Source organism: Terrapene carolina, unplaced genomic scaffold (genome assembly GCF_002925995.2).
Source record: "Terrapene carolina triunguis isolate 2854851 unplaced genomic scaffold, T_m_triunguis-2.0 Scaffold310, whole genome shotgun sequence".
NCBI lineage: Eukaryota > Metazoa > Chordata > Testudines > Emydidae > Terrapene > Terrapene triunguis.
Window position 1 is genome coordinate 3265382 of NW_020664661.1, and position 22051 is coordinate 3287432.

The 22051-nt window shown below is 50.5% G+C and overlaps 1 protein-coding gene across 14 annotated transcripts in view; it reads right to left on the reverse strand.

Annotated features, from left to right (window-relative positions):
- The window catches only part of CAMK2G (calcium/calmodulin dependent protein kinase II gamma), a 161669-nt gene that overhangs the window by 100114 nt on the left and 39504 nt on the right, over positions 1-22051 (reverse strand). The window lies entirely within an intron of this gene.

Below are 22051 nucleotides of genomic sequence, written 5' to 3' on the forward strand. Positions count from 1 at the left end.
CCCCCCCCCCCCCCCCCGTCTCTTGACTGCCCCCTCCAAAACCTCCCTGCCCCTTCTCCGACCCCCTGGCCCCCTTGTTGTTGGCCTTTCTTCACCTAATGTCTGGGTGAACTTGCTCAGGAACTGCCTGAGCCGCTGGGCAGCAGTGGGGGAGGAGCTCCAGACTGCCGGAGCCGATCTGCGATGCAGGGAGGGAGGGGGGAGGAGGAGGAGGAGGAGCCCTCTCTGGCTGAGTGTAGGAGCCCCATGTAAGTGACACCGTCCGGCCGGCAGCACTGTTAGCCGCACGTGCTCTGCATCAGGGGGAAGTCCGGACATTTACAAATTCCCCCCGGACGCTATTTTTAGCTTAAAAAGCCGGACATGTCCGGGGGAATCCGGACGAATGGTAACCCTACATTAGTTCCCCCTTCCTATAACGCAACTAATCTCCAGTGCCTGGAGTGAAGGACAGCTACATAATGCAGTGGCATAGCCTTGGGGCGCAGGGGGTTGGCAGCCACTGGCAGAGTTGCGCAGCACACAGGGACTGGCGTTTACTGGCAGAGCTGGGGGGAGGGGTCATGCCTCCCTCATCTGATCTCCCAACCTCTCCCCTCCCCTAACATCCACCCCAATTTCCCCCCTCCTCAAACCCCCCTCATCTCACTGCAGCCCCACAGCCCTCTCACCCTATTCTCCCAGTGCCCCATTCCTCTGCCCTCTAATGCACCTCATCTCCCAGGAAGCACTAAGTCTAATCCTCCCACCCAAAGACTTTGATTACATTCCCTCAAAATACAATTGGCACCCACAACTCACAAATTGTAGCGTCTTCCAGCCACGCCATCCAAAACTCCTTTTGGCCTAGGTAGGGGCTTGTGACTGACTTATACGTATATATGTTACTTGAAGAGTGAGTTCACAACCCCTGAAACAGGGCTTTTGGGGGGCAAGGGGGATTTTGGGGTGGGCCTGTAACTCAGGAACCATTTGGTCATATGACCCCAAATTTGGATCACTAATGCTACCCCAGCAACCCCATGAGGCACACCGAATTTCAAAGTAGCTAGACTAACCACTCAGATTTTAGAGCACTTATAAGAGTCAAGCTTTAAAGCATATAAAATAGTAGGAATGGAAACCTCTAGCTGCTTTTCTGTACTGGTGCATGTGCAGTGTAAAAGTGTACATTTTCCTAAATACTGTTCTGAACTTGGATCCCCCAAAGACTTAGTGAGTGCCATGCAATCCCGGGCGTAAAACTCAACAGATTGAGACCATTTTCACTCATAGCTCTTCAACAGTTTGATCTCTGACTTCGCAAAAAGTCCCACCTAGGGACTTATTTTAAAATGGTTATTCTTTTGATGGCTTATTCTCTGGAACCTCTGGCCCAAATGACTCCAAATTTGGGTCACTACCTACCCTTCACCCTCTTGAAGCACACCAAATGTAAAAGAAATCCAACTAAGCCTACGAAGCATGTCAATATTCGAAAAATTAGAAAGGTCAACCTTTAAACAGGTGTCATGATGCAACCTTAACTACAGTGACACTCCTGTACCACTATAATGTGCATTTTCCCAGTCATTTGAAATGTTCAGAAGACTGAGAACTTCTATCTAGCTTCACAGTCCCCTTGTATTACATACAAGTAATATGTAAATATTCCAGATGAGGAAACTGAGGTACAACAGGTTTGTCCAAGGTCATAGCTAGGAACAGAGACCAGGAGTCCCACCTCCCTGCTCTAGCCACTAGCTCAAAATGCTTCCCATGAGAATTATAATTATGAAGCTTTTTCTTGCAGGGACGTCAGAGCCTGGAGGAAAATGCTTTCAGACAGACACATTGTGCACAGGACATCTGCAAGCCACAGCAGTCTAGAGCTGTCAACGGGGAATGTTTACGTAACACAAACAAAAAGATATGATGAAAAAGGTCATTGTGCCTAATCAGCCTGTGGGGGTGAGGGGAGGGAGGGGGGAGAGACGGACGAGAAGGAAGGGGAAAACCATCCATGTTGTGTTTCCTTCTGACTCCAAAAGGCAGACCTGAATGATCTGGAAGCCTGCCATAAACCTAAAAAGGAGCTGAGTCCCAACTGAGCTGGGGCGGAGGTTTGAGAACTTGAGAGGAGGGCGTAGGGAACATTGGAAGAGATTATTAGTTGTCAGGTGCATTACGGCATGACATTCCTGCTATGCACATGCTGCACAATATCAACTCCCCCTCCCAACAGCCTCATCTCTAGCTGAGGATGCTCTGACCGCCTCTCACTCCCAGGAGACGCAAAGAGGGTCTTCGTTACAGCTTTAGGCAGCTGTAACCGCAAACATCACTTTCCAGTCAAAGTCTTTCCAACAGCTCCCAAGGGGATATACTCTGACCCAGGAGATTTCAAGAGTATGTGCACATTTCTCATCCCATCCCCACCCACCTGTCCAAGAGCTCTCTCGATTGAAAGTCCTAGGAAAAGCACAAACAAAACCCACACGAGCTTACGAGGATTCCCACCCTTGACAAACACAAGCAGAGGGCGACGTTTAAAGCTAAGCCATTAAATGACTCTTTCAGACCATGAGAATAAAAATTAAGAGGACAGAAAAAATAGGAGAGATTTTGTAGAGCAATCATAAAAAAATACAACATACACCTGCAAGAAGATGGCAAACAGGAACCAAGGCAGGAGATTCCGGGGACAAACAGGAAGCCTACTGCTGTCAGAACACACATGCAGTATCATAATAAAGAAAAAACACTGTGCACTGATTGAGGGATTTTGTGTTTCTCAGACTAGGAGCCAAACCATAAAGATCCATTCTCTCATGATGTATGAGCTTTCTACCAGGCAGGTAACCCAAACCTTTCAAAATCAAAGCAATAACATCTAAGAGCCAGGGTCTTTTTCTAGTGTTCAGCTCAGGACCATCTTGAAACTTATTTCCCACCTCTTGGTAGTTGCAAGTTTGTCAGCAAGTTGGTTCCTTTCATGTTAGGGAGAGGGGGAGGAGATGAGAGTTAAAAAAGTCCCAAAGAATCCAGAGTGAATCTGGGGTCCAGTAACCTCAAGAAATGGAACCAGGATTTATACGCATCAGAAGTGTGTGGGGGAAGATATGTCTGTTCCCACACCTTCTCCAGAAAGTAGCAAACACCATTCTAAAAACAACTTCATAGCAGAGAGAGTGAGTGACCACTGAAAAAACACCTTGTAGCGACTGCCTCTAGATGCAAGTAAATCCAGTAAACAAATGGCACCTCTGCTCTTTTCTCTACAAATTAGGAACCTCAGGCTCAAGAGAAGTTTGTTTTCCAGTAGATAGTTCCCATTGTGTCAGGAACCCGCACTTATAAAGATGGCCATGGAAGGTAAGCTCTATGTGGAAGTTCCAGGAAGGCCAACACTCAAAAACTGGGGTGACTAAAAGTTAAGCATGCAAGAGTATAGTAGGCACCTACCACAGCCTCCTTTTCAGGCACTACGATAATACCCATAATTACAAGAAGAGCTATAGGTGCTGGAAATGTTATCAGCTTTAACAGAGGTGCAGGTGCTCACACCCTCAGGGGTGGCAGTAGAGGGGAAGGCACACCAGAACAGCATCTTAGCCAAAAACCAAATGAAAAATAGTCCAAGTTAGTTTAGATGTATTTTGTGAAGCTTCCGCATGCGAAGCGTCATCCACTGCTCTAACTCCATCCTTCTCTCAAAGTCCAAATACTCCCGAGGGAAGCTAGAAAGGGGCAGGATCAGACTGACACTTACTCTGTCACACACTAAGGCCATGTTTACACTTACAAGCGTACAGCAGCACAGTTGTACCGATACAGCTGTGCAGCCGTAAGATTGCTTGTGTAGCTGCGTTATGCCAATGGGAGAGAGCTCTCCCGTCACCATAACAAAACCAGCTCAACGAGTGGCGGTAGCTATGTCGGCGGGAGAGCATCTCCCACCATCATAGTGCTGTGCACACAAGCACTTATATCGGCAAAGCGTATGTTACTCAGGGGTCTGAGAAAAACACCCCCTGAACGACACAAGTTTTGCCAACATAAATGCTAGTGTAGACATGGCCTAAGTGTTATAATTAAAAAACACATGCTGTGTACCTACCTATGGAAGCAGCCAAAGTCAGCCAAAAGATTAAACAATCAAGGAAATCTTCCAGCTCTGTTCTGTACCAGTGTCTCACTCTTCCTAATACCAACTAGAGTACATAGTTGAGCTAACCAGTAATGCTGCCTGCATATTGCCAGTCCTCCTGCACGAGACATATACATGTAATTGTGGTTGTTGTTGGAGAACGGTATCTTAATTCTAGATTACCCTTCTGAGAAAAAGAATGGGAGTAGTCCAGAAGAGGAAGCAAATTCCAGGCAATAATTTCATTTCAATTGCTGTCATTGTGCCAATCCAGGAGACAGTCAATTTGTGCCAGCTGCTAAGATAACTTCTGAGTTGCTTTAAAACGGGAATCAAATTAGCATCAAATAGATTTGCAGCAAGGGACTAATCTGCACCTCCAAGTCTTCTATGCTTTTCTTCATCCATTTAAGTTTAAACTCCCACTCTCAGGAACCCTTAACGAACTAGCTCCATCACACTGGACTTGAAACCAGAGATTTCCCCAAGTTCCCTGATTTCTTACATAATGTTGGTGATCAAAAGTATGCTCTTAGTTATTATTAATAAATCAGTAGTAGCAAATTATGCTAGTTGCAGATGCCACTTCTACTGACCAAACTGAGCTTCTTGGTCTCTCATGCAGTACTCTGATGGCACTGAGCAGCAAGTTTAAATGGACTCTGGACACCATAGGATTTCCCTCCACCTCTTATCAGACCACTCCCGGTGGTGTATCAATACTGCACAGTGTGTGGTTTTTTGAAGGGAAGGGGCTGCTGCTGGCCTGGTCAAGAGCAAGGAGTGGTCATACCCCCCCCCCCCCCCACCCCACCCAAAGAGGTATTTGAAAGACAGGCAGGTGAGATTTCATTTCACTGTACCCTCTGCTGCTGGCTACAACATGCATCAACAAAACCAGTATGGCACTAAAAAAGTTGCTTTTGCCACTCACAAACAGCAGTTTCATGACAAAATGCTGCAAAACCTTCCTCTCTGACAAAGCCTTTCTGCCATAACACGTATGACAATAACGGTCTTCTATCTACCTCCTCCCCTCCCAAAACCAGACAAAGCATACCCCTCCCACACACTGTTTTATACCTTAAGAAGGGAAAAGGGCCAAAAAGACTCCGTGAAGTCCATTAGGGACTGCACTTTTGCTTATCAATTATGCATGGAAAGTGCTCAGATACTACAGGGCTGGGCAGCAGTATAAAGCCTGAGGAAAGACAAAGCCACAGCACAGAAGAGCTAGCAGGCAGTTTCCATAGTTGGGTGCGAGAGCTGTACGAACAGGAATACCACATCGCACCATGCAGACAGAGGAGCAATAGCTACTTGGCCCCCTTTACAAGATGGCCGCCGGGAGCAAAGATAGTCCACTGGCTCAGGCACTAGCCTGGGACAAGTCGTTTATTCTTTTTGTGCCACGGCTCCCACATGGAAGGTGGCAATCACAGCACTTCCCAAACCCACAGAGGGGTATCAAGGACAGATACATTAAAAATTGTGAGGCATTTTAGGAATGAAGGGGAGGAGGACCTAAAGATAGACTGATCAAGCAATTGATCCAAAAAGGTGTTCCCTGAGCCTTGCTATTGACATGGCTACCTCAATGCCACAAGCCGCATCCTTACCCATGTGTATATTTTTGTTTCCTCTCTCAGCAAACTTGCTAGGTGATGCACTGGAGGTTTCTTCCCCTCGGGTGGGGTAGGGAGGTGGACTGGAAACAGGAAAGAGAATTCTGCACATGGCACCCTGCTCCTCCATTTCCAGAAGGAACCTTAACACTGAACATCCTCTGCAGCTGGGAGTAGGGGGAAAGCAATGTGATTGTGTTGGAGGAGGAGGAAACTAATGTCTGGGGCTCTCAGACAGACGCTGAATGCTACACTAGCAACTTGCCAGGAGCCTCCGAGGCGAAGGAGGTCAAATTCCATCAGTGCAGAATCGCAGCACCAAGACCGACAGCACAGTCAGGGTTAATTGTATGACTAAATTAATATTAAAAACGACACTGGAAGGAGGCTCCAAGGAGGAGACAGATTTGCTACATGTCACCCCCAGTCATCGCTGATCTTTCCTTACAGGGGCTGTAGGCCAGAGAGGCATAGATGGGAGCTCAGGAGATAGTAGGGGTGACACTCCTCACAAGTACCCAAGGTGGGGAGGCACCTTGCTACCACCTGCTCTTAGCATGAGGGAGCCTCGTCTGTGCCTGCCCGGGGTCAACTCCCTGACACCACTAGCAGCTACCGTCCACACAAGCACTCCCCTCCAGGCCTCACTCTCTCTTCAGGCTAGCGTCAGGCACACCCCGATCTCTCCAAGTGTCCCCTGCGCTGTCCAGCCCCTGCTCCACTGGACGCTCACAGAATTACCAGCCCCGCTGTTCCCCAATGAACAGTACATCGCTGCCTATTAACTCCCCTTCAAACACAGCTTTGCTCAACACACGGCACTCAGACTTGTTTATAGAGAAAGCAAGTACAAGTTTATTTAACAGAGACCAGAGAGTCATGATAGCAAACAGAACGATTGGAAACAAAGGGTCACATATAAAACAAAATCATAACAGGCTTTCTGTGGCCTAAGCTCAGCGGACAAGTTATCCCCGTCTAAAGCAGTCTCTTGCCCAAAGCTCTTCCCAGCATTTTCAGCCAAGCCTGGCTGAGAGCCCTTTCTCAAGAAGCAAACCCACTGCTTACGTCCTGGTGAAGGATCCCATGGAGTCTTCTTCACCCCCAGACAGGACAGACCAGATGTTTGATCATCACCTGAAAACAGGGAGCATTTCCCCACACTGTTTACCTCTTCCTGTCAATTTTCTTCTGAAGTCCCACAAGGTCTTCATTAGCATTTGACTCAGTATGCTAATAGACTTCTATTGTGAGACACAATACACAGTGGTCCCCCAGGGAGATAAGTCTGTTGGAGAAGTATGCCTCAAGGCATGCTGCCTTTGACTGACCTGCCGTTAACTACAAGGAAATTATGTTCTCAAGGCCCCCCCCCCCAAATGCCATCCCCACATGCCTCTTGACACAGGTTTTCATTCGAGACCTCACATGTCACTTCTGCAGACTAGTACACAGACACCAGAGCCAGGGGATCCCTGCAACTCTTAGGTACCCCCATGCCCTCTGCCAGTCGGCACAAAGAGGTCGCTGGGTCACAGCAGGGAAATCACAGGCATTTCTTATCCTGTTCTGCACAACCTGGTCCCACTTTGTTCCCCCGTCAGTCACATCATTTGTTCAGCTCCTGTTCATGTGTGCTACAGCCAAGGGCTTTTAAAACACTGATGGTCTGCTGCCTGGGAGAAACTCTACAGCAGGGGTCTCAAACACAATTTACCTTAGGGCCAGTGTCAGTCCTCAAATCCTCCCAGCGGGCCAATGTCACTCATGCCGCCCAGAACCCGCCCCCCAAAAACTCCGCCCCCCACCTGCCTAAGGCTCTGGGACGGAGTTTGCGTGGGGGATGAGGTCTGGGGTAGGGGATTGGGGTGCAGGCTCTGGGAGGGAGTTTGGGGGCAGGAGGGGGTGGATGTGCAGGCTCTGGGAGGGAGTTTGGGGGCAGGAGGGGGTGGATGTGCAGGCTCTGGGAGGGAGTTTGGGGGCAGGAGGGGGTATGTGGGGAGGGGGAGGATGTGCAGGCTCTGGGAGGGAGTCGGAGATGCGGCGCTTACCTGGGGCTCCAAGGTGGGGCGGGCCGGGGGGCCTCCATGCGCTTCTTCCCCCAGGCACTGCCCCTGCAGCATCCCATTGGCCGCAGGGGCGCTCGGGGCAGGGGCAGTGCACGGAGGCACAGCCCCACCCTGCCCCTGGGCCGCAGGAAGGGGCCGGCAGCCACTGGAGCGAGCAGGCAGACGCCGCTCAGCTCCACTGCACTGCCAGGGCCCCTGAGGGGGGAGTGCCCAGGGATGGCAGGTGGGGCCCAAGGGAGAGACCCGGCCCCAAAACTGCTGGAGCCCCGCGGGCCACATTGGGGAGGCTCATGGGCCGCAAGTTTAAGATCCTTGCTCTACAGCATAACAGTTCCACTGATAACGCCCGGCTTAGTAAAAATCCCACTCCTCAACATATCCTGGGGGCACATTGGTGCTGTGCCCATCACCTCCCAGGAGAATGCCAGATTCTCCATGTGGCAGACACCTGGATCCCATTTGCAAGACCCCCTGACCCATTGCTGTGGCATAGGACATGCTCCCCTCTTGAAGGTAGAAGGGAAGAGCTGGTCTGTAGCAACACATGCAGGCTGGATGATGAGATGCTGGGGCCACAGTGAGGAGACATGGGTAGGAGAAAGCACCCCCAGTGGACACCCCGGCATAGGGTCCCCACAGATCAATAGGTGCATGAAACACCTTCCCAGGCAGACAGGTGGGAGAAACGGTGCAGCACACAGATACAGCCCATGCGAGTGACGCCGAGGCACCAGAGCAGCCACCACCAACAGGGCAGGGCAGCCAAGAGGAGCTGCAGCCCACACGTTTCAAGAGGTAAATGCCTGGCATACTGTTTGCTCACAGCTCCCGCAAGGCACTTCCGGGAGCACTAAAGCCACTCTTCCAATGCTGGGGGGAACAGGACAGGGAAGGAGAGAGATCCCCAGAGACTGGATCATGTGTCTTCATTGCTCAATGCGTTTCCACATTCAGCGGAGGGAGATCATGGCACAAGCTAGTGAGCACCTGACTGTGTGTCAGAAGGTGAGCACGTGCCCAGTGCTCAAAGGGAAGAGGAGGGTCACCTGTGGCTGTGACTCTGGATGAGGGGCACAGAGGATGAATCCCAGAGCCCACGTGAGGAGGTTACTTCTTATCCTAAGTCTGGGGTAAAGATCTCACGTCAGAGTCCAAGCATGCCTAGCACTCAGGGGAAGGGAAAAGCCTCTGGAGGCCAAAACACGCATGGGAGGGCATTGAATGACCTCAGGGGTCTGGCCCCCATAGGGCAGAGGGCACAGGGAATATGTCACCATTACCTTGGGATCCACACCACATGCCCAGCATAGGGGGGGGGGGGGGGGGGAAGACACCACGGGGACCAGAGGGCGCTAACAAAACTGGGGGTGGATCATCTGTAAAAGCCACAAAGGGGCTCGGTCTCCACCAGCCTCACAGGAGAAAGCCAGCGCCCCTTGTGGGACAGGGGATATTCCTCTGCATTTTCCCCACCCAGCAACACCAGCCCTGCAACCTGCCCATCTCTTCCGAGTGTGTGGCCTTCATGCACGCTCACGGCCCGATTCCGTGCCTTGCTCTTCCCGGCGAGCTAATTACTGTAGTTGCCATAACAACATAACAAGTCCCTCTGACTGCCTGTCTGACTTGGATTCCTATTTCGATAGCTGAAGCAACTGCTGCTCGCACAGCTCGGAGCTGCTCAGCTAGGCTGCGAATGCTCTGCTTCCAGAAACGCCCAAGAAATGCCAGGCAAGCAATCTCCCCATTCGGGTGGGGCAGTCATGGGACTCTGAACACTTCCCCTTCAGGCTGGCATGCTAATTACGGCCCAGGTTGGCAGCACCCAAGATCTGTGTCCATCTCTGCTGTTTGGTGACCTAAAGAAAGAGGCCCAACAACTAACCACCAAAGCCGGCACCATGGCTCACAGTGGCCGGCCGCCCCCTTGACAGTCCGGGCAGGGAATTAACGAACTTCTGCCCTCCAGAAGGAGCCCCTTGGGTGCAGGGGCCAGGCTAGGCAGCACGGGGCGCTAGCACTGCCACGGCACATACCGTGCCTCCTCTGGGGCCAGGCAAGGGCCATCCATTGTCCACAAGCGTACAGACACAAAAGACACACATTCACCCCTCCCCCAACATGGCCAGACAAAGGGCCAATTAGCACAAAAGCACACGAAGGACAGGGAAGTCCGTGTCACCGTGCTGGTGCTGCTCAGAGACGGTGCAACTTCCCCCTTTGGCTGGCAGGCTGAGGGGCTGCCACCATGTCTCTCGGGTTGGAGGGAAGGGTTACTTAGCACCAGCTGGGCACATCTGGTCAATAAGTCAGGAGCTGAAGGGGCTTTGCAGTCCAGAGGGTTATGTGATCGGGGGATGACAGACAAAAGGTGTACGCTTTTCTGAGTAGGAGATCCCAACCTCTACTGCTAAAAAAACCTCCCCTCCCCCCATTCCCCCCCAAAAGCACTGGATGGGTCAAGCAGGCCTCTCAGTGCACGGCAGAGCAGAGCCAGTACTCCCTTCAGCCAGACCTCGCATCCTGCAGTGCCATTCACTGGTCGAGCCCCCATCCTGCTACTGCACTCTGCAGCGTCACCCCTCCACACCACATCCTGCAGCACAGAACCCTCCCCCATCAGCCCTACCATGTGATGCTCCCCCCATCCATGTTCTGCACTCCTGCAGCACACTGCCTTCCCCTGCGGTGCTGGGCTGCTCCTGCATGCTGCAATCCAGCAGTACAGGCCCCCTCCCCAGCCCAGAGACCCCCTTGCGCATTCAGCAGTGTCAGTGCTGAAACCTCCTCCCTGGCCCACTCTGTAATGCCACCCCTTTTCACACTGCATTTTATAAGCAAGACCATTGTGTTCAGCTGCTAGGTTGGGTACAGAGCCAAGAAACCGTTCCATTGAGTAGGGGGAGGGGAGCTGAGGTTCTTTTATTGTTTGTTTTGTGTGACCAGCTTACCAGCCACTTCAAGAACAAAAGCGGGACTTCCCCCTCCTGTCCCAGCTAACCTCTTTCCCCAGGCTCCTCCTGACAGCCTTCACATCCCTCCTCTGACCCAGGCCAGACAGGACAAAATCTTCATCCCCTTTCTTTCTCCGCACTGCCCCTTCCAAGCTCCCGGGCAGGGAGCAGAGTTATTCAACAAAACGGAGAAGAAGATACTAGAGATACCTGGCCCTGGGGAGACGAGGACTAAAGAGAAACACCAGGACACAGAGGCAGGGCAGAGGGGAGGGAGTGATGCTGGGCTCCCATTGTGTTTGAACATAGTCCTTTCCTCTGCTTAGCGGGAGACTCTGCTCACAAGCGGCTGGCAATAAGAGCGAGCACCTGAGACAGCAGCATGCACAGCCCCCCATAATGCTGCAGCATAGATGAGCCCCTATCCCAGGACAGCGGACTCTCTAGGTTTAGCAATGGGCTCCCACCCCTTCCTCCGCCCAGTAAAATGGAAGCTGGTTTGGAATGAATATTGCAGAAGGTTTGATCTGGCCTCCCACCTCTCCAGACCAAGAGGAAGACGGGGGGTAGGTTATGGAAATGTGGGGCATGAGGTTTGGACTAAAGATTCCAACTTCCCACACAACACCACCACCCCTGAGCCCAACTGGGTGTCTTGGCCAAAGGCCTAAAGTGTTCCCGAAGTAGGGGACAGAACAGTTGTGGAACAGCCATGTATGCATTTCAACAAACAGCAATCCCAGCCTGTCCCTGCAGATAGAGTGGGAGGAGAAATGATGATTTGGGAAGGAAATTATGCAAAACAAGCCATGCATGCCAACTTCCAGGGCAATGCAGAGGGGTTCTCCACCAGCCAAGGAAGAGCTACCTACAGCCTGAAAAAGTGGTGATTTAGGGAAATTCTGGCAACCTTTTACAAATAGCTGAAGGGTGCAAACCCCATGGATGTAGAAGAATGGTTTTGGGGTGCACAAGGAAGCATAATTAGGAGTAATAATAAATTGCACTTGTAAAGCACCTTCCATCAGAGGATCTCAAAGCAAGTTACTAACATTAATTCACTCTGACACTCTCCTGTAAGTGAATTATCCTCTAAGGGAGGAAGAACTAAGAAAATGAGGTGTTTAGGCAGGTTCTCAGGAAAGCCACACCACCCAACCATGAGATCCGTTAGTCTGTGGAACAGTTTCCCAAATCAAAAGGGGACAGCAGCAGCCCCAAAGCCTGGAACAAAAGGACCAGGTCAGACAGGACACTGGGGAATGTGCTATAGGGAACAATCCTACTCTGGGACCTAACAGGTCTGTATCCTAGTGCTCACCATTCAGGAAGTGTGTAAAAAACCTGTACTAAACCATGGCTGGGTGGGGTGATCTCCCCGGGAAGTCTGTGTCCTTATAGCAAAGGGGAAGCTGCTGGCAGGTCATTCATCACAAGGCACTCAAGACTCGCCCTCCCTTGGTCAAAACTTGGTAACTAGCTTTTGCAGCAACATTCTTAACAGGCTTTTTGGGGGAAGTTAAGGGTTTCCCCATAGGGAGGAGGGAAAGGGGTTCTTCTGTTGCTTTGATTTACTGGCTAGCTAAATTCATTTGTGACCCGTTTACGATTAGTTGACGCTGCTGGCTGGCTGGCTAAGCATCTCACCTGTCTAGGAGTATTTAAGGCTGCCGGGTGGTAATTACTGTGTTATTGTAAGTCTAATGACCTGTTAGGGTGCGTAGAGCTTTTGGCATGGGTGTTTTTTATTGTTTAGCTCCAATAAATAGTGCATTTAAGCATTAAATTCCACAGGACTAGATCGGGAAGGAGATAATCATTTGCCAGATATTGAGACCAATGGTTGGAATTCTGTGCATAAAAGAACAACGTACGCACAGTGCTAAAGGGTGATTTTAGTGAGGACCCAATACTTCCATACATGCACGGATGGATGGACAGATAGATGGAAGAGAGCAAGTGAGCGAGACACACAGCACTAGGCTGGACTCCAAGTAAGTGAGCAGACCTTTCATTTGTTGTCTACCCCAAATACCGTATAGACAGGGGAAGGGAAAAGAGGTGGCGTCTCTGGAGAAGAAAGGAAGTGAGCCAGAACAGCTACCAAGCAAAACACTAACACTTATTCACTGGCACTGAGCAACCTTCTTTCATCTAGGTTGTTTGTGAGCTTTAGTTCCAGAGAAGTGTTCAAGTGACAGGCCCAGAGATTAAAGTCTTATTTATTTACAGGAAAAGCAGAACATGGACAGCGACAGTGCAAGCTTTCCCCACTATGCCCCACTAGCATGCCTCAGTTCGGCCCTAGAACAAGTACTTCCAGGATCATTGGTCACAACCTTCAATGCCTATCCACCTGGGCTGCATTCCAATTAGCAACACAGGGGGGAAGACCGTAACCCATGACCAACCCCGAGCCATCCCGTCCCTTCCATACCCCAACACATACCGATCTCATCCAGGCCACACTACCAGAGCCATTCCCAGAATACCTAACACCCAAAGAAACAGAAAGCACCAGATAAGTGTCTTTGTCCTTTGTTTTTGCAGTCTCAAAATCTGGATGCCTGACCTGGTAGCCAGCTGGCTTCCCACTAGCATTCTTGGTGGCTAGATGAAAAGGCGGTCTCCCTCCAAGACAAATACTGGCAAATGATAGCCACTCCAACCTGCTTCCCCTTCTCTCCATTAAAGACCTGTTGGTCCCATTTTGCTGTGGGCCACAGAAGTCCAGGAAGTGCGGAGTGGGGAGTATAGATAGATCCCTGCTCTGTACCCCATGCAAGTACGTGTTGCCCTGCAGCACAAGCAGACCAACAGGGACTAGGAATCAGGAGACAAAAGGGCAGAGGCAATGGAGCCTGTGTTTTCATGTTCCAAGGACAGCAATCCCGCGGCAGCGAACATACCTCCAAGCACATTCAGAATCTTAAGACTCAGCAAGAGGGCGGCCCAGAATTTGTACCCCAGAGATCTTGGAAATATTAACATAATGTGTGTGTTTCTAAGATAAAAACACCTGCAGGCACTTGAAGGCGAGAGGGGAAGGAGACCGGAGAGTGTCCCTGAAGGGGAGCCAGAGCAGAGGAGAAAGAAGAGGAAAAGAGACGGGAAAGAGAAGGAATGTGGAAGGAAGAGCAGTGCAAAGAAACACTGGGTTGTGAAGAAGGGAGTAAAGAAAATCCTTGGTTTGAGGAAGATGGGAACGAGGGGTAAGGACAGAATACAGCTGTGACCGGCCGCCCCCGGTGAAGGTAAAGAAATTCCAGCTTGCGGGCAGGCTGAGGTAACCTGTCATGTCCATCGTTCAATCAATAGGAACTCTCCACTGCTAGCAGCAACCAAACAAAGCTGCCAGTTCCCAAATGGCTGATGGCCGAGCCACAGTTGTGACAGAGACGCAGCATCCTAAGGGTGACTCACTCATTCTCTGAATCCCTGCTGGCCCAGATAAGTGCTGCTGCTGCCATTCAGTGGTGGGTGCCTCCAAACAACTCTCAAGCCTACAGCATTCCTGCTGCTCTTCTCCCAGCCAGCTCGATGCTCACATCACACATGGCAGCCTTCGCACCAACAAGTGAGGCACAACAGCCAACAGGCTTTCTAGAGGCAACCATGGGCTTTTAACCAAGTCCCTGCTGCAGCTTCTGAAAGTTCTTCTCAAGGGCTGGGATTTCAGGGCAGGACATGTCAGGGGCACAGGTGATGCAGGGAAGCAGTTAAAGACGGGAGGGTGACAGGTGAAAAAGGCAGGAGAGGAAATCCTGAAAGATTTGTCCTCGACACGGATTAGAAGGGCATTCTTTCTCCTTCAGAGTGACACTAGCTTATTCACAGCCCCCGCTCTCCACTTCCCCCATGTCGTCAAGGCAGCTGTGTGATCTTTCAAATCCCTTATTTCAGGGCAGAAGTTCAGGAAGGAGGTGACAGTGAGGCCATCAAATCCCCCAAAAGCAGAAGAGGCATAAAATTTAACCTCCAACTCTAAACCACACACACAATCTGTCTGCGCTGCAAACACAGCTGTATCAGGGACCCAGTTTATAGCCAAGGCCCTGCTTATCCTGCAGAAAGTGGGGAAAAAATCCCTGGATCCTGCAGCACCTTGGTGCCACAAACTGCCAATCCTTCAGTAGCTTCATTTAAACGAAGACTGGAGGGTTTTAATGAATTAACCCCCCAAATACCACACTCCATTCAGGAGCCTTTGTACTATGTGTTGTGGTGTTCAATTCAATTTTACACTGTCCCCACACTTCAGCTCTGAGGTAAACAGGATGAAGTTTAATAAAGACAAATGAAAAGTGCTCCACTTAGGAAGGAACAATCAGTTTCACACATACAGAATGGGAAGAGACTGTCTAGGAAGGAGTACGGCAGAAAGGGATCTAGGGGTTATAGTGGACCACAAGCTAAATATGAGTCAACAGTGTGATGCTGTTGCAAAAAAAGCAAACATGATTCTGGAATGCATTAACAGGAGTGTTGTGAGCAAGACACGAGAAGTCATTCTTCCGCTCTACTCTGCGCTGGTTAGGCCTCAACTGGAATATTGTGTCCAGTTCTGGGCACCGCATTTCAAGAAAGATGTGGAGAAACAGTATTTGGTCCTGCCATGAGGAGAGGGGACTGGACTCGATGACCTCTCGAGGTCCCTTCCAGCCCTAGAATCTATGAATCTATGTGCCATAGATTAAAAAAAAAAAAAAACCCAACTACACAAGTGCATTATAGAAGCAGGTGGGGGGAAGCTGAAGGGTCTGGAGATAGGTTGGGGGTTTGGCCCCTAGGGAGGTAAGAAAGGAACCTGGGATCCTGGAATAAGCACATTAGCTGCTAAAATCAGCAGAAGAAGTTAGCCAGGCCGCTGTTTAGATTGTCAGCTTCATGCTTCAGAGTCCTTCCCTAATTGAGATAAATGGGGCAGTTCGCACCTCTAAGCCATGGCTGACATCTCAGAACACCAGTTCCATACAAGGAAGAGCCAGTATCAAGGGAGCTTCCCCTTTCGCACCCTGGTCTCCACTACCACCAAGTTTAAAAAGCAAAGGTCTAGGTGCCCTTGAACAGGGAGGGACAGCCCTGCTGAGCGTGTCTGAAGGGATATGGAAATAAAGGAAGTTTCACAGGTCTCTGTCAGATGACTTGGCTCCTCCAATCCCAGCCCAGTTTAATCTCTGCTTAACTTGCCTGCAACATGTGGCTCAGGAGCACAGAACCCACATCCCATGCCCCAGCAGTTATACATCTGTGGCTAGAGGCAGATTCATATCAACTAGTTGAGGTCCTGTCTGTGTAATCGATCACCATTTGTCGTATCTGCAAGTGGCGTCTTTATAGCCAAGCTCCCCACGAGCTGGGGCACAGGAATCCTCAGTAAACCATCCCTGAGCACTAGTATTCAAAAATACCAAGGCTCTAGAAGGAGAAAAGCCATCTGAAATAGATTACTGTGCCTGCATGCAACGGGCTCTGCTGCTGAGCACAAGGGGCAGCTCACAGGGAACCGATGCTGGGTTTAATGGTACATTGCTTTTGTTCTGGTAGTCTGGTTTAAATGTCTGCTCACAAAACAACACATGGGACTGAGCTGTTCTCTGCTTCTCCCCACACACTTGCAGGAGAATCAAATCTCACCTAACTTTCCTACTAAACATAAAAAACAAAACCAAAGCTTTTCCCCTCAGTTAACTGATGCATCACAGAGTGCTCAGCCACTCTGAAGAGGTGTTATGAGGAGCACTCCAGGCACTACAAGTGGTACTTTGGCTTTTGACCACAAGGTGGAGACATAATTTAGCTCAAACGTTACAGGCTGTAATCCAGCCCTCTAACGCAGAGGTTCCTGAGCTGTGGACCAAGGAGTACAGCTGACTATCTGTGAAAGTTGGCTGGCTCTTGTTCCCAGCTGTTTGTAAGGGGTCCCAGGTCTTTACTGCAAAGATAATCTTGGAGGCCTATAAAGCAGCTGTATGCAAGGAGGGGCAGCCATCCTACTATAGCTGTCTCAGCTATGAGCCAGTGCTACACAGGAGGAGGAAAGCACAGCCACGACCATTAGGAACTGGAGTCACTGCATGGACAGGAGACATTGGCAACCAGCAGAAGGGAAGTGTCCTGGGAAAAAAGCAACAGGGTAACACATCCAGGGAAGCAGGGACTTATCTGCAAGGGAGCAGCAAGAAGCTGAGAGCTGAAGCAGATGGTGAGATTCATTTTTTTTCCAAAAAAAAAAAGAACAATATTTCTGGCATCAAATAAAATAAAGTTAAAAAAAAAAAAAAACACTTCTTTCCCATCGTTATCACTGCACGCAAGCTACTGCCGTAGCAGACACAGGGGAAGCAAGGAGACTGGGGTGAAGGTGGGTCTGTACAATTGGAATGGGGTGGGAGGTGGAGCTGTCGGACAGGCTTTGAATATGGCACATGAATACATTCACTAACACCTGATCGAACTGATGCTTGCTCCTTCCAGGCGGATCCCTAGTGCTCTGACAGCAAACTGGGGTGAGAGGGGTGGGATTAACTTGCAGCCAGAGGCTCTCTGGTCCTTCCAGGAGGTGGCAAGATGCTTACAGGGCAACAGGGGGTGACAATCCCCCGAGCAGCTAGGCTGTGTTCCTTCGGGGTAGCTTGCCAGCACTGGCGGTAAGCTCGTCAGAAAGATGACAGCAGGGCACTTTAAAATCAGCAAACCATTCTCCCCCCTTACTCCCCAATCAGCCCATCATTGATTCACTTGCAAATCACCCACAAAGAATAAGAAGAGCCCTGGGAACCAGTCTGCAACTTATTTCCCTTCCCTAATACTATCAACTCACAGGCGGGGGAGCCAGGACGGAGCAAGAGCGCCCAGGGACTGACTACAGCCAGTTTCCCTATCGACACCACCGCCATGCAGACAAAGCCACCAGGAAGGAGTGATTTGATCATGGTCCAAACACTTCGTACTACAGCCACGTTGTTAGGTTTCTACTTAATGGTCAATGCACTTAGCAGGAAAGTTGAAATAAGATTTTATCCTCCTGAGAGTACATACATCTGTGGCAAGGATACAGAAATCGATATAGGAAGAAGCAGAGATCAGAACGTGAGACAGGAGATCACGTCGGCAAGCAGGCACTAAATGAAAGTCCACTTATGCGGGCACAGTTTACAATTCAAACTCAGTATAAAGTCCACCCAAGCAGCCCCTCGTGAAGCTCCTGACCACACTGCTGGTGAGGCAGAGGGGAAGACTTCCCATCAATACACACGCTCACACTAACATTTTATATTTTATTCAGTAACAAAAAAAACAAACACATTAGTCACCGATAGGGTAAGCTTTAAATACAAGAAGTACGGTAGTCAGCACACAGCTAATTTAATTCCAGAGGGACCAGAGGCCTCTGTTTTCCTGGCTTCCAAGGGAGAGGAGACCTCTGTATTCAAAAGCGCAATCTCTACCCATGGTACTCTCATTCCTGAGCGTGCTTAGTATCAAAGTAACATCCATACTTCTTTTGCCAGGGACTGCTTCCTGCTCTCAGACACTGACTCAGAAGCTGCAGGTGGAAAACGATCCCCCTACATCACCATCGTCCTACACTGGCTCTGGCAGCTCAGACTATTAAACATCAAAACATACAGCAAGTTCCTTACTGAGGAAAGCAGGGAAACTACTGCGGCTGCAGCCTCTCTAGCAGCTGCTGGAGCTCACATGAAAATCTATCCACAGAGGAAGGCAAGGATGGGGGGCAGGCAACTCTGAAGCACTCCAAGCCAGGCTGCTCCTAAGACTGTTCCTAATATACTACAGCATGCTACAGCAATAGACCCAACCACTGCAGTGACCCTACTGTAAGCCAGAATGCTTGGGACGAGGCTTGTACTGTCACATACTTTCTAAAATGGGTGCGCCTACAGATTCCCCCGCCCTCAAAAGACGACTCTCTGGCAGGAGGCAGGAATTCTAGCTCCCTGCTGCACATAATGTGCTTTCCTTTTGCTGCAAATCTCCTTGTGTCACATGGGACGGGCAAGCAGGCCACTCTGTGCAATACATAGAAGGTGCAGAGGTGACAGAGGGGCTTTGTTTCTATCCGCACTTGCAGAACGGTACACGCACATGCCAGTTGGGGGGGGTGGGGGTGGAAGGGGCGGGATGTGTGGCAGGGGGAGGTTTCAAGCCACCAGAGGCAAGCGAGAGTTGTCACAGGATACATATTTGGCCCCCTGGAATCGTGAGCCTCATTATGCACCGTTCAAGAGCTTCGGGACTGCAAAGGTTCCTTACATTCAAATCAACTTCTCTCGAGAATTCCAGAGGGCTCTTGAAATCTCCTGGGGAAAAAAACCCACTTAGCATTCATTTCCAATAATGAATTAAAAGGTATTCCTCCCTCATGCAAACCAAACCTGATAACAACGTTTATTTCTCTGTCTCCCCGACTCATGGCAGAGCAACTGGCTTCAGGCAAAACAGCAAAGGGATTATGCATATGCTGCCCTGAACTTCTTAACCCTTGTTCCTGCTTCCATTTGTCACCAGCGACACAATGCCCCACAATCATGTCACCTCTATGGCAGAGGCCAGTCTCCCTCACTCGAAGGCAGAGGTAGCAGTTCCTTCTCTTGTTGCACCTGTCAAGTGGGCAGAGACTGCTCTGAGCTCCTGCTGCCCTGCCTGAACAATACGGAGCTCTATGGCTTTAAGCCCTCATCTCTGTTGGATGGAAGCAGGAGGACAGACACAGGGGACCTGGGAACTGTGGCAGACAAAGACAGCAGGAATTTTATGGAAAATGAAGGGCTCAGCTGGTGCCTGCAGTGAGGTCACAATCCTGGGCGGGGGATGCTGCAGTCTGTGGCTCTGGAAGCAAAGGAGATGTCACAAACTGAGCACCGCAGGACCCAGCAAAAGGGGAAGCTAGACTGGGGCAAGAGAGCCATGGAAGGGGGCTGCCCAAACAATTTGCGTAGAAGCTGTTCTCTGCTCCTGCATGCAAGTCCCTCTCTAAGCCAGGGAGAGGCTACACAAGTCCAACAAAACACATCAGCCAGGTTCTTGCACCAATCTCTTAACCACACTACAGACTTAGGGGAGGTCACATCGTGCCCCATGGTCTGCTTCAGGGAGTCCAAGAGGGTCCAGAGAAGCTTGAAGCAGGGAGGGTATCATACTGGGATGCAGTGGATGGGGGAGCCAGGGGCAGGGAGCCATCTGCCAAGGATGCCCTACGTTTGATGGCGTTTTCCAGTTCAGTGTTTAAGCCACGGATGCCAGTGATGGGGAGATGGTTAGCTGTCAATCACAGCTCCTGAGGGGTTGGCTCCACCTTCCTCTTCCCGTCACCAGTGTGGGCTAGGAATTGGCATGTCCACCACTTTTCACTACAGCCTCAGTTTGTTAACCTGGTCCCAAGAAGCAGCAGAAGAAATCCCCACCCGCGCCTGGAATTCCTCTCCTGCCGCACCTCAGTGCATGCCCCAAGCACTGCTCCTGGTGTGAGAAAGCTAGGTACACAGCCCCTAAGCACCTGACCTAAGGAGTTGTGTGGCATGTGAGCACACACGTACAAACTATGGAGAGTCTCTCTCTGGGCCTTCATCAAAGTGGAGCCTCCTCATACCCACTTCAAGCCAAAAAACAATGCGGCTGCTGGGATTTCGAAGGGCCACCATGTCTAATGGCTCTGAGCCATTTCTACTCTGTAGAAAGGTGGTTTGGCACACACCTGCCACAGCTGCGCTCAAATTCCTTTGGTTTAGGCAAGGAGGGGAAGTTATGGCACACTGCCACGCATTCAGGGTCTTCAGTATCTCGCAACCCCACCCTTCCCCGTCACATCAATTTCAACGCAACTCCAGACACTGCTCAGCCAAAAGACCAGGGATCATACTCTCCTGTTCGGGTTGCGTCTTGCTCGGCAAGGACACTCCCCACCGTTGCACAGTGAGGAGGACCGTGTGTGTGTCAAGTAAGCAGCAGAAGGCCCAATTTCAGAAATTGGGCTCCACGGCAGAGCAGAAAGAGGGGCAAGGCTGGTTCTAGGTCACCTGGCCTACTGTGTGGTGGCCCATGCCAAACCCGTGAGTCAGCTCAGTCAAGTCTGACCTATGGCTATGAGAAGATTGAGGGATTTGCTAATTGAACGCAGTGGTTCTGTAAGGAAGCGGAGAGTGAAATACGACAATTTCTTTCAAAGGGAAAGATGCAAAAAACCTTAACCAGAATGAGGCAGACCCCCATGTTCTAATCCCATCCCCACCATCCACACGGTCTGTGTCTCTGGGCAAAGCACACAGCTCTATGCCTCAGTGTCCCAACCCACACAATGGGGAGAATACCACCTCTCAACAAACAGGTGTTAGCAGTTTGGGAGTCTGAAGACAGGAAGAATTACCCAAGTGCTAAACATTATCACCTCCAAGGACACACCACTGCTCCCTTCACTCCTTCCTTCTGAGCTGACAGCAGTGCTGTCCCTATAGCACCTTTGGACAACTGCTTTCCCACCTGCATCAACATAGAGAAGTCAAGGAACGCCCTCTGTTGTGCTTGACCAGCAAAGTTTCCAGCATTAGCAAGGATGCTTTGCCCATGATGGCTCAAGCAGTCAGCTGGGGGTTTCCTGGTAGATTTGGTGGGTGGACAACTTCCCAGGGGCCAGGCTTCAGTGAACGAGACCCTCTGCAAGAGAGCACCGAAGACAGCTATTCTTCACGAAGCAGAGACCGTCACTTTAAACTGCAGAAGTAAACTGAACACTAGAAAAAGAGGGGAGGGCCGAACAAGCTGCAAAATAACCTCCTTTGGAGATGGCGCTCTCTCTCGGGCAGGAAACACAGACACCTGATGTCTGACATCATTCCCGCTGGGCACTATCAGTCCTGAACGGGAGGCTTGCAACCTCGCTTCAAGCCTCGCAGGGACCCAGCTCTCAGTTCCATCCCCTGTATCACCTCCACGGAGTCCAGCTCTTGATCCAACACAAGGATTCGATACAACACGAGGCTCAACTTCAAAGTCAAACCCTGTTCCCACCAAGCAGCTGCGAAGGGGAAGTCACCCTAGAAATCTATCCCTTCAACACCGAACGTCCCCTTGTGAAACCAGCTCATGCTAAATCCTCTATGGGCAAGAGAGCACAGCGCACTCACCTGCAGCCAACTCAAGCGTCAGTGCCCGAGCAAGCGCAGTGCAGTGCAGTATGGTGCTTACAGCAGCACATTTATCGAGTACCCATCACTATGGTATCTGGTCATGAAAACTAATTGCATTCTACGC